The sequence below is a fragment of the Notothenia coriiceps genome, unplaced genomic scaffold (assembly GCF_000735185.1).
Source record: "Notothenia coriiceps isolate Sejong01 unplaced genomic scaffold, NC01 NC01_scaffold00004483, whole genome shotgun sequence".
In the NCBI taxonomy this organism is placed as follows: domain Eukaryota; kingdom Metazoa; phylum Chordata; class Actinopteri; order Perciformes; family Nototheniidae; genus Notothenia; species Notothenia coriiceps.
In genome coordinates, this window is record NW_011337184.1 from 164,189 (window position 1) to 177,828 (window position 13,640).

At 42.3% G+C, this 13,640-nt stretch overlaps 2 protein-coding genes across 2 annotated transcripts in view; one reads left to right on the forward strand and one right to left on the reverse strand.

Annotated features, from left to right (window-relative positions):
* Positions 1–13,640, reverse strand: part of adprs (ADP-ribosylserine hydrolase) — a 22,108-nt gene that overhangs the window by 6,045 nt on the left and 2,423 nt on the right. The window lies entirely within an intron of this gene.
* Positions 6,655–13,640, forward strand: part of pigg (phosphatidylinositol glycan anchor biosynthesis class G (EMM blood group)) — a 30,566-nt gene continuing 23,580 nt past the window's right edge. The window contains exons 1-2 of the mRNA XM_010767501.1: positions 6,655–6,745; positions 7,123–7,242. The gene's annotated coding sequence lies outside the window, so the exon portion shown is untranslated. The remainder of the gene's footprint in view (positions 6,746–7,122; positions 7,243–13,640) is intronic.

The following is a 13,640-nucleotide window of genomic DNA, read 5'->3' on the forward strand; positions in this document are numbered from 1 at the left end:
TCACCATTTATGCCATGACTTTGCCGTGCCTGAACTTGCACAGACGCTGCACACCGGGGCAAACAAATTGTCGTGATGCTGCGAATTCGGTCCCATACGGCCGGCCAGGTTGCATCGACAGGCGTTGCAGAGCTCCGCCTGGTAGGCGGTCGCAATGAGGTAGTTGTAGTGCCCTGGCGGAAACGCCTGCGAGCTTATATAGGCCGTCGTCATTCGCTGACTGGGAAAACTCGGATCTGCCTTCACCGGTAGCGTGGGGTTCCTGCTTGATGTCGGAGCGCCTCGGTTGGGTATGGGCTGCCACCAAGCGGTTCCATGGGCGGCATGCGGAGGCAGGCCGAGCCTCTCCATAACCAGGCCGTCAAAGTCCCAAGGGATGAGGCCACCACTGGATTGGGCCTATATTACTTGAAGGGCGGTCTCTCCACGAGAACCGACACCTCATCACAGCTCTCAGGGAAGACTGGAGGAGCTGCCTCTTTTGTCCTCGCTTGCTTGGGGCAAAGTCTTCCTCCCTAAGCGAGACTGGAGGTCCACTTGGCCATTTCAGTGTCATGGGTGTCAGGCGGCGGGCGCGTTGACACACGGCCTGCAGGTCCATACTCAGACGGGCGAAAGCGGTGCGGCTACCGCCCGGTGAGAGCAGACCATCCGCTCCCGGCTGTTGGCCTGAGCTGGATGCACGAAGATATCATCTTCTTGCTCATCGAGGTCGGACAAGGGAGGACCTAGAGGCATCTCTTGTCTCCATGTTAGTCAACTCAGGAATCTCCGCGGGACGACACCATGGTAGGGTCCAGTTGGGAGCCCAGCTTTACACAGCGCGGCGGCGCTCTCAGCGGCCTGTTGCCGCCACCGGGCCCCCCAGCCTGACACGCGCGGGCTCCGGTTCAGCGGCTGCGCTTCGTTATTGAGCCCCAGCCTGACACGCGGCGGGTCAATTTACTGCGGCGGCGCCCCAATGTCTTGATCCGGCGGCGAAACAGTGGAACATGAGGGGGTCCTGTATCCCGACAAGCTAGCTTGGTGCTAGCTCGTCCGGCGGGCCTTGATGGTGAAGCGGGAGCCGGGTTCGTCGATACTCCTGGCGTAGTTCCACCCGAGGCCAGGAGGCAGACCTCGTGTGAGTCTGCTGCCCCCGAATATCTTCCAAACCGCAGCCGCAGAGCCGACTCCGAGTCCTGACTCCTCTGGTGTGGGGACGAAGCGTCCATCTCGTTCGCCTGGTGACGGCGTGGAGAGGACCCGCTCGTAACAGGTACGTTGCTGAGAAAAAAGTTTTTTCCCACCTGTCGTTAATCCGGAGAAAAAGCGACGGTGTAGAATTTTATTCTCAAAGAATATTAACTGGTGTGTTAATACCTTTTTATCTTCTCCTCCTCTGGTGTGAGAGAGAAAAAGAAAAAAAGTCCTTGCTACCGTGGTGTCGGTAGTGAGGGAAGGCAAGCTAGCAACAGGTGTGTCACTAGCTTGAAAAATCAAAACCTTACCTTTATTTCCGAAGAAAGAAACGGCGAGGTAGATTGCAATACTAACTGGTGTGTTAGTATTAACAGTCTTCTTGCGAAGCAGAAAAGTAGCCGGCGAGCACCCGTCGACCGAAAGTTAGCTTTGGGTTCAGTCTGTGGACTGTTAAGCTAGCCCTGCTACTGATATGTCGAGATGTGCTCTGAAGCGAGAAGAGGTGTTTGAATGACGCTGCTACGTGGCGCAAGCTACTTATAGGGTGGGTGGATTCCCTGACGCTGACGTCAAGATCACCAGCCAATCAGGATTGGCGTAATGAGATTGATGCTTCTGTTTGCTCCGCGTTGAGGCGCATCCCATAGTGAGACATCGAACGGAGTGTTATGAATGAGAACAGAGTAATCCCACAGTGACCAGGTGCTGAAGTCTGCAGATAGTGTAAATGCAATCTCAGCCTCTCAGTGTCATAGAGGTGATCTCTTAAGATACATGTCTGGATTTGTTTGTTTGGCTATAAGACTGGTGCTGAACTTCACTTGAACTTTCTTTGTATGCCGTCACCGAACCAAATAATTTGCATACAAGTACATGATTGGCCAAACACCAATTTTTTAAAATGGGATTAAAATATACATTAGTGATGACCACAATTCATGAATGACAGCTCACGGTCACTCTCTGCTGCAATATGGCCAAACAAAAATCCTATATGAGACACATGCCGTAAAATGACATGACTGAATCTTGTGTATTCTTAAAAAAACAAAAGATGAATATTTCTTGGGAGAAATATGCAGTACGCATCAATAGACACATTTGATTTGAGTGTGAGTATGTTGGTAAGATAATTAGGCAGGTGTACAGTAAGTGGTCGAAAACAAGAATCACTAGATGAGTTCTTTTCAATTTGGCATGAATCACCAAAGCAGTAGTTTGATCTAAATGATTAACCCACTGAGTGGAACAATTATAACTTTAACTGGGGGTTACAAATTGGTGTAGCGTCCAGTCAGAATGTTATGGTTATTATCCTTGAATTTTTTTGCACTATTTGTAGTTGGTATCAAGGTATAATGGTCGTTAAAAAAAACTCAAATAAAAAGTAACTCAAATATAATTGGACCACAGAGATGCTCTAGATAAAAAAAAAAACAAGATAAATACAATGCCTCTTTAGACAGAAGCAACATATTAATGTCGTCGGCTCTGTACTCTAACCTCAAAACACATTGTTTTTGCTCTAACAGCACTTTTGTTTTCTTCAACAGTCTCCATTGAGGAGCATTGGCAGTGAGTGGTCGCTGTCGGAGCTGGACGTGTTGCTGCTGGCCGGCACGGTGGGACACACTCTCAGCCTGGCGGCCAGCAGCTTCGTGGAGGAAGAGCACCAAACCTGGTACTTCCTGCTCAACACCCTCTGCCTCGCCGTCTTTCAGGACGTCTGCCGCAAGTACTTCAGAGAGCAGAGAGGCACTGGAGACGAAGAAGAGTCTATCCTCCCTTCCAAAGACTTTCACCCCTCTCCCAAGGCAGTGATTTACTCAGAGAAGTGGCTAGCGTTAGCCACACCGCCATTCACTCTGCTCTGCTGCCGACTGCTGCGCTCCCTCAACCAGACCGGGGTGCAGTGGGCTCATCTTCCTGACATGGGACACTGGCTCAACAGGTAGGGTTTACTGTTCCTCTTTAATTAATCATTCAAAAAGAGATTAAAACATGACAGTCATTTTATTTCATTTTTTTTTTGCCAGTGACTCCTCATGTCTGGTCATGATAGTGGCGTTTTTAACAATCCCCACTCCTTGCGTCAGCCAATAGCAATAGCCTCTTAGCAAATGCTTTATTCACACAGGTAATCTCACTGACATCAACACCTCTTTTTCAAAAGGAAGCTGTGCAAAATAAATCAAATACAGTATGGCCATGACAATTCACAACAAATACCATTGGTTACAAGATTAAATCTATTTTAAAAGGACATTCCAATTCCTTTAGAACAGAAAAGGCTTCTTAATTTCACTGAAGACTACGTCACAGAACAGAAGCATAAGACAATCACGAAAGTATAATATGAAATATTTAAGTATAAAGAGATTTTTGTATTAGAAATCTATTTATATTTGTGAGGAGGAGTTATTAAATCCAGTTTTCCAAGTGTTGTTTGAATATATGGTATGGAAAAGTTCAAATGTGTTAAAAATGGATTTAATCAGAGAGCATAGATTAGGTTCTGTTAGCTAGGCTTATTGAACCAAACTAGTTTAACAGTGCTACACAGCTGGCAAGCTAAGTTGGCTTGTAAAAGTTGGATGTTTTGAGGAGGCAGCAAAGCAGAAAGAATAGTGTTAAAAGCAGCAGCTACCTGGCTGATTTTGAATTACTCTTGGCAGCTATGTGATTACTGAGAGGATCCCCAGGGAAAAGACACACACTATGAATAGCAAAAAGATTGAGTGGTTTGTTTCTCTATTTCTCTTTAGTACCTTTAAAGTAATGGAGTTCCCTTTAAACAACACAAAAGAGCTGGATTTATAGAGTGATTATATTAGTGTTCAGACGCTTATCTTGAAGTATATTGGACATAAAACCCATAAGACAAGGCAGAATTATTAGCCTTTTTCATGCGGATAGGTGGGAACATATAGGTGACAGAAAAATATAAGAGGGACTTTTCAACACAGCTACAGAGAATTCAAGATAATAGGCTTCTTTTACTATTTTAAGTACGACCATTCAGCAGTCTCACAGACATAAATTAATTGTAAGAAAAAGCGACCAATTTGTCCAAAGACAAAGTAGCCTCAGTAGACTGGAACACAATCAGGTGACAATCCTTTTTGTCTTTCCACCTGCACAAGTTCACTCCTGTTCTCTGGTGAAAATTGAAGGCCATTATGGGAAATATAGGAAATACTTCATGGTTGAGGAGAAGCTGGTTGAGTGAAATATTCTAGGAAATTACACTTGACTGCAAAATAAATCCCTGAACAATTTAGTGATCAGTCAGTGACATTTAGAAAGGTGTAAGGTGTTCACGTTATACAAGTCTTTGCTCCTGACACCGAAACATTTTAAAGGGTGTTTTTCTGGCTGAGAAGCTGACAGGACCATCCACTTAGCATTTCTTTTTAGAAAATTCAAGGAGGGAAAATAGCTTTCTGTGATTGCTTGGTCTGTAGAAAACGAGGTGATTTCTCAGTAAAACCGACTGTTTCAGAGCCATTAATATTCCGTCAACAGAATGGGGCAGGGGATTATGGTTTGTTCTTCAACATGCATTGTGGAATAGAGATGTGAATTCTGACCTTTTCCCTGTCCAGCGTTGCCCTTTCTTGCTACCGCACTGCCTGTTGCTCAGATAATGAGATCTAGGTAGTGTTACGCCTCATCCTATCTGATCCACAGAACGTCCAAATACACAGCTTCTTTTCAACTCTGATATATGCCCTTTGAGGTCTTATTACCTGTGTGTGCTCAGTGGAAGTGTAATTTCATACTACTGTATATTGCCTGAAATCCAGTGAACAATTGGAGTTCTGTGCCTCTTTAAAGTTTAAACTACTGCTTGAGGATACAGTATAACTGGCTGTGTTTCATCTCATCAAAATGTTCTCTGTTGCTCAAAGTCTACGGTGCTTAAAGTGTTGCTCTTTCTTCTTTGATTGATCAAATAACCTGATGAATTTTTGCTTATTTGATTTTGGTGTCAAAATAGATACAAAATGAACTGTTTATGTGTTGTAAAGCAACAGCATGTTTCATTTTCCTCCGATGTTGTGCTCTTCATTGAAACACCACTGTTGTAACTACGGACTGTTGTAACTACGGACAACTGTAACGTTATACGTTCAATTTCCCGAGAAAATTCCTTAGCTAGCGCAGCTAAACATGAAGCAAGTGCAAAAACACAAGATATAGCAAACCAGCTAATCTTCTTAATAGTGCAACAGCAAAAAGGCCTTCCCTGCATCTGTCTTGCTGCTTTTTAATGTGTGAAGCTCTCACTTGCTCCTTGCCAGCATTCCCCATTGCCCAAGGCCTGGAAATCCTCTCCTCCCAGCATTCAAAGCTTGTGTGCTAGCTGTGTAAACACCTACATTCCCCAGGTGATCAAAGAAAGCAGTCCTGGCAGCAGGGCAAACTGAGATAGCAGCAGTTAGCAGTTAGCGTTTTCTTTAGCAACAAGAACACTTTTCTGTCTATCAGGAAACTGTAAATGTTTTAGAACCAAGGCAGAGCAATAGGAGAGTATCAGAGGGATAGTTAGAAAACATCACCTGAATGACATAGAAGTTACATATTGCAAAAAGGTGTCTAGAAGGGTTATTCAGACCTTTTTTAAATGTAAACGTTTTTTATACTTTTGCACATTAAAGGTGTATCCGCCACACTCCGTTATAGTATGCATGTTTTTTAGCTTTTTGCGCATTTAAATTGTCCGCCTGACACACATTCAGTTTAGCCTGTGTTTACTTCCGCAACATAGTGACATCACTATGTAAAAAATGCGCTTCTATTGGCTAGCACTCCAATACATTACGTGATAGTCAAATGGGCTTGACATCTCTAAGCGGTTGACCAATCACAACAGAGCCAGCCAACTAACCAATCAGAGCAGACTGGGCTCTGGTTTCAGACAGAGGGTGAAAAAAGGTGCTGCAGCACAGGCAGTATGAGACAAATAAAGAGCTTTTTGAACATGAAAGCATGGAGACACTAGAGGCACAAAATACAAATATGAACCTGAACATTTGCAAGATAGTGCCCCCTTTAACAAAATATTATCATACCAGTTAGTCACTTTTGTTGTTTACTATTAACTAAATTAAGTGGATTAATTACAACTCGGATATTCGACAGGCTAACGCGCTACATACCGCTCATTTTTGCACATCACTTTGATTCAGGGCCTAAAGTGGGACTGACAGAGACACCAATGTTCTTGATACAAAGTAACATTACAATTATTTAAAAGTTATTATTTTAGGGTTAAAAGGTCACATAATGGTGCTTTAAATGAACTCCATATCAGACTGCAGCCTTTTCTTCACCCCACACCTGTCTGCTTCTTTGTTATGTATTCCAGCTCTGAACACCGGACCGTTCTCTCCCTGCTGGCTGCTTTCTGTTTGGTTTTTATCTACCTCCTGGTTCAAAGACGATGCTCATGGGTTTCCAAGGTTGCCCTCGCCCTCGGACTTTTGGGTGTCTACAGCTACCGAGCAGCTGTCGGCAACGTCTTTTTTCCCTGGCAACACTCAGGCCGAACTACATCCAAGTAAGTTTTTTTGTGAACCCCTATGATCGCAACTTCATTCACTGTAGCAGTCGTCAAATTGCTGTCCCCTGTTAGAGGGTTGATTTACAGAGCACGGTGAGTGTGGAGGCTGCAGTGCTGCAAGTGTCATTAGGGACGAACACCCGCATCTCTTAAACTGTGATGATTAACTGCTGGACAGCTTTTTATTTCCTGACATCTAACAGCAGTAAATCTCTCTGACCTAGTGTACCAGCAAGTCCTGAATAAAAAATTCTGGCAGCGTTTTAAATGAATTACACTAAAATGCGAGACACACTCTGTGACGGTTGATTTAAATTGTCACTTGGTATCAGTGATATAAACAGAATGGTACCTTTTTTATTTGTCTCCTCCAGCACAAGTCTCAACCTCCCCTTCTGTCGTCTGTAAGCGATGAAAACAAAGTCACGTTCAGTCACAACACTGAGAACAAAGCCAGCTCATTAGAGCATAGATTGAGCAGAGATACTGAAAAGGTAATACATAGTAAAATATTGAAATACAAGTTTTGTAAATGTGCTTTTTATTTGGCTTGATAATTTGTTTTTGTTTAGTTCCCATGACAAAAATACAAAACAATGCTTTGCTCTCCATTGTTCAGAAGTTACAACAAAGTGTTAAAAGTCCAACTCTTTGGTTAAGTGCTTCCATCAAGATGAAGGTATTAAAGTCTTAATGCACTTCCTTTAGTTACCTGTTCACTCTCAGTGACTGTCTTTTGTATCATTCTATGGTAACACTTTTCTGTTTTTTAATAATAATAAAACAACTTTATTTGTATAGCGCGTTTAATTCACTAAGTGCAGCTTACAAAATAAAATCAAGAGAAATTATATTCAGGTCAATGTTGGAACCTTTTTGCACACATAAAAACATAATATAACGATTCAAGGAATACAAGGATGTGAAAAAGGTACGATAATAAAAAAGTACAATAAAATAAATAGTGATCCAAAAGTTCACGACAGATAGCCCTCTCAGTAAAACAAAGGAAGACAGAAGAAAAAACAAATAAATAGAATAAGATGTTAAAACACCATTTAAATAAATAAGTACAAAAATGTACACCAATAAAAAGAGGGATGTCACTACAAAAAGCATTACAAAATTCTCTGCCTGTCAACACACTGAACTAGGATAGTAAACACGATGAATATATTATAGGTGAGACGGGGAAAAGTCATATTAAATTGAGCGATTATTTGACAGATCTGGGTTAGAATAGAAGAATATCCCTTAGAAGACTGAACACATTTGTAATGATGTAAAATGCTTTAACATTTAGACATTAAACAACCTGCTGTACTGCTTGGTAATAAGGATGTTGCTTTTTGTGAGAAAATAAACCTGTTCATCTCAATTCCTATATTGCTCTTGAGTTCCTCCTGCTATCTTTTAAATATAAATGCTGAGAGGAGTTTGGATTCCTTCGAGCTGCTGCTGCTGCACTGCAACCCTTGTTGTGAACACCTGAGGGAAGGAATCTCCTCTCCCAGCCCCTCAAAATTCAATCAAACACACAAGTTTCATAATCACATTCATTGTACACGACATATGATACAACAGTTCATGCGTAGCACAACCCTCCCCTTTTGTGCACCTGATACAATCGGTTGCGTCCTTGAACTCACCGTGAATAATGCAAAATCATGTTTAACGTGGGCTTTGAAAAATGCCTGATTATCCTTGAAGATTGATGCCTCTTCGACTGCGTACCCAGAACCCTTTAGCGCAATCTATATGTAATAGCTGTTATTAGCATTGTCCGAAAAGAGGGGAAATCAACAATCTTGCAGCTCCTAAGTGTGGTAATTTTTCATTCTGTAGACTGTAGCTTGGCACAGAGTTATCTCTCACTAACCCCCCGTCAGAAAATAATGAGTGTGCTGGGCTGCACACAGTCTTCCTGTCTAGATTTCCTGACCTTCCTTCATCTACCACCGGTACCTGGCCTTCCCTAACCTTTCCTGTTCTCCTTGGCAGTCTCTCCTACTTCCTCAGCTAATTAAAATCTCAACCTCTCACCCTCACCCATACAAAGACACCTGACTAATGCCATGCAGGGACCCTGGCTCCTTTTGACGAACTGCATGATTGACAAGGTTGCTGTTGACCCAGTCCTTCAGCTTTTTCTTCAACAAGTTGATAATTACGGCGCACCGCTTCAAGGGTGTATTTTGGACATAGTCTGTGAATTCCTTGCCAAATATATCTTAGCAAAAACAAACTTTTAGTCTTGGGCAATGACAATGATATTCAGTCCATCCCAGGCGCTGTACTCTGATTGCCTGGCGAGGAGAAGCTATATCTGTTTTTATACTTTAATGTAGATTAGCGTCCATTTGCTGATTTCATTCAAAGAATGTTGATGATTTCTCATGGGCTGGATATACTGTATTTATTTGATTTGGCTTATGTTAACTACAATGTAGCCGAATTTAAGTTTTTTTTCCGTGGTGGAAGAAGTACTGCTACTTAACTTACTCGTAATGCATTACGGCAAATCAGAAATATATTAAAATACTGGATTAGTGTTATTGATGCTTTCACGCACACTGATAAAGGTGTGTACCGCAGCTATATACTTACTTACTTATATGTTTATTTATTTGTTGATTTGTTTTTTGTATTAGCTACTAATCTGAAAAGTTACCTCACGTGTCAATTAAATGTAGTGGAGTAAAAAGTCCAACATTTGCTTACAAAATGTAGTGGGGTAGTATAAAGAAGCATAATGAAAACAGTTTAGTGCAGCACCTCTTTTCACCCTCTGTCTGAAACCAGAGCCCAGTCTGCTCTGATTGGTAAGCTGGCCAGCTCTGTTGTGGTTAAGCGCTTAGTGATGTCCCAAAGGGTTGGAGCGCTAGCCAATAGAAGTGTGAGTGTTACCTAGTGATGTCACTATGTTCCAGGTGTAAATAATGTCCATAAAGGTGTTTCAGGTAGGGGAGGAGTGTTTGGGAGAGAAACTCCCTCTGGAGGGAACATAGGGATTTTAGCCTTTGCACACACACAAACACACAAACCTATAACACACTACAGGAAAGGGAGAACCCCAAAAAGCAATAGAGGGCCCCTTTAAATACAGTATTTGTGGATGCACTTCGTAACATTCTACCATTAGTTTATTTAGATAGAATAGATAGAGCACTTTCTCTTTCTCTAGAATGAAAAAGCAACATGTTGCATTTTTCAATACCTTGTTTTTTCTTCCGCAACATAATGTAAATGTTAAAAGCAGTGTCCTTGTTGAGTTAAAGTCTGGTGTTCCTGGGTTACTCTCTCTGTAATTGTTATCAGAGTAAAGCCCCCTGACAACTCCCTGGTTCCCTCCTCGCCTTCCCTTTGTGCCAACGGCCTAATTGCGATGTTGCATCTTTCAAAATGGCTAATGGGGTTGAGAAACGCCAACGCTGCTCCCTTTAAACGGTTCAAAGACTTACTGTGGATACAGTTAGTCTCTCTGTGTCTGTTTCTCTCCTTCTCTCTCACACACACCCACTTTATGGCATCATCACAAATGAACCTAAAAATATACAGCCAGTAAACTGACAGAGCAAAGTTCTGCACCCCGCATTATTTGTATTAAATATCGAGGGGATCACAGAGTATGACCCTAGCATTAATAACAATTTTAAAACAATCTTGGCGAAAGAGGCAATTGAGGTAACGGGAAAGGCTGAAGCCAATCACATTTTCTAAACAAGTGATCAAAAAGGGAATAGCTCGACATCAAAGAATTCGGCTGAAGGCCAAGTCTGTCTAAGCTTTTATACATCAGAGCCAAAGTCATCTCCGTCCTCTTTCTTTTGCATTTATGGCATATATTCTACCAAACATAAAGCCACAAGAGGCAATGCAAACGTCTGTTTTCATCTCTGTGTGTGTACGTGCTTCACACCTGCACAAAACATGACCCATTTTATCATGTACCGGTACTGCTTTATCTAGACAGCCACTGTTGTGCAGGTTCCCAATTTAAAAATATTCATGCATACCGATCTCGCTTAAAAATGGAAATGTATTCAAACTCGTCTCAAAACACCTGTGAACCCCTGCCATACACACACGCAGACAGACACAGACTCACACACCGAATTCATCTCTCAGTTTTATTACCCAAGAGGTAAACTATTGTATAACCCTGTTTAAAAGGCAATTCTGTGTTGGTTGAAAATATTATTGGTAACATTTAACAAATCCTTATTCTCCGCTAACGTTAAGCATTGTTCATAATAGTGCTTTAGTGTGTACTTTATCTTTCTTTAAGGTAGAAAAAAGCTTATTTATTTGTAATCTAACATAAAGCTAAAAACACTAAAGACATAATCACACTGCCAGCACTATAGCAAGTGTTGATCTTTTGGAAGTGTTTCTCAAAGTGGGGGGCGCAGAGGCATGACAGGGGGGGCGCCAGAGACCAGGAGGACTTTTTTTTGATAGAGAGAGAGAGAGATTGCTCACCGGTACCGGAGATTGTTGTTGTTAGCATCTGGTGCTAGCTAGCTACGCTAACGGATATAAGGAGCTTTTTCAACAACAAGGTGGAGGGAGAACTCTCGCCTGTCAGACTGAGAGGCAAAGATAACCTCAGCTCAGTGAGGTAAAGGACTCTCTCAGTGTTTAGATTACCCACTGAGATTAGTTATCTCAGTGGGTCTCAAACGGTTTGGTCAAGATTAATGTAAACAATTATTTCCGAGGCACACGTTTATATGATCATTATATGTATACAAAAATAAGAGAATAAATGAAAAACAGTTATGAAATACTATGACAATAAAACAAGAATAGACTCTAAAAGGGGAGTGATTTGTAAAATACCATAAAGAAAAAGTAAATCTGTCTACAGTTCTGTTTCATATGGGTGTGAGAGGCATTTATACTAGATATCTTCATTTTGCTCTCATGAAGTGCACCAGATGACGCTTTGTAACTTCAAATATTAAAAAAAACATCTTCCCGGGGGAGCATGCCCCCGGACCCTCCTATGTGAGTTCACTCCCCACAAAAATAGCACTTTTACCCTGCTTACACTATATGCCGTGAGGCTGATTATCGAGCCTTCATTGCAACATTGCCGGGTACACTGTGTGCGTGTGGGGAGTGTTGCAGTAGAAAATCTCACTGTAGCAACCGGTACATTAATGGAAACCCAAATGTTTTTAGCACCCTCTATGAAGCGTAAGTCTACCCCACAGCACCCCAAAAGAAATCTCTGGCGCCGCCACTGGCCTGCAGCCCCGTTTTGAAGAAATGTGCGTGCCAATCAGGCTCATTGCAGCCACTTAAGTGGTGATAAGGACACCACTTTTTTGCCCAAATATCAGCTTTTCTTATCTTTTCATCTTTTTTTGCACAGATTGCAAAGTGGTAAAGGTATTTATAACTTATTGTACAGGGCGACTGTGGCCTGTGAGGGAGTGGTGGTCGTCTTTCAACCGAAGGTTGTGGGTTCGATCCCAGCCCATGCCCATGGCCAACGTGTGTGAATGTCTGTGAATGTTAGGTCCTAGGAGTAATGTACACTGCTCTGTATGGAATGGGTGTGAATGGGTGAATGACATGTAGTATGTAAAGCGCTTTGAGGGGGGTCTTAAAGACTGGATAAGCCTATATTAAGTACAGTCCATTTACCATTGTTTCAGCAAAGGGATTGCCACATTTTTTGACACACAGATTATGAGCATTGTTTATTATCACTGTTCTAGAACAATGGTAAATGGACTGTACTTATATAGCGCTTTATCCGTCTTTAAGACTCCAAAAAGCGCTTTACATACTACATTGTCATTCCACCGGCATTCACCCTTCATACAGCAGCACGTGTACCTTACTCTAGGACCTAACATTTCACAGGAACATTCACACACCGTTGGCCATGTCATGGCGGATCGAACCCACAACCTTCTGGTGAAAACGACACCACTCCCTCACAGACAGTCGCCCTGTAACAATAAGTTATAACACTTTACCAACCTTCAATCTGTGCCAAAAAGATGAAAAGAAAGAAAATGCTGATATTTGGCAAAAAAGAGTGTGTCTTATCACAGCATTAGGCTGCAATGAGCTGATTGCACGGCACATTTCTTCAAAACGGGCTGCAGGCTNGGGTGGAGATTTGGAGTATTTAATCAAAAATAATTGTACTAAACTTCCGCTGCAGCAGCAACAACAAATACAATCTGATGACAGGCCAATGCCCAAACTGGAGCTGCGTACAGCGAGGAACAAAGGAGCGAACCGGACGTAAAACGTTAAAGGTCTCCTGATTTAGTTTGTGAATGAATGCTTATTAGAGTTTCGGCTGGAGAGTGAGTGCGGACCTGTCAGTCAGATAACAGGCGTGTGTAAGTCCTGCATCTGTATGATACAAATGTGTGTAAAATGATACCGGGCGCTGTAATCACTCATCTGGTTACGTTATTACATTGACCACCACACCCCCCCCCACCCCAAAAGAAAGGACGTATTATTGGCTTCCCCTAATTTTTTCCCCACGCCATGCTACTGGTTCTCAACAGAGCAAGATATGCTTTTGAGAGGCTACCTGATGGAGGCAGCTGATTTATACTACGGTCTCAGCTCAAAGGAGGTAGGTCTACATCATTAAGGTAGAATAGGCTATCTATACAGATGGAAGTGACTTTTACACCTCCCACAACTGTGAATCAGATTAATTCCATCTGGTGTTCTGTTTTAAGTTCTGTTCATTGTTTGTTGGAGGATGTGTGAAACCCATACAGTCTATGGTGAAACCCCATTACAATCTTGTTGCCTTAGAATTTGACAGCTTTCCCTCTTTTTTGTCATGTAGTATGAAAAAAGGTAACACGTTACAACCGTCCCTGGCATGTGTTACAACTGTCCCTGT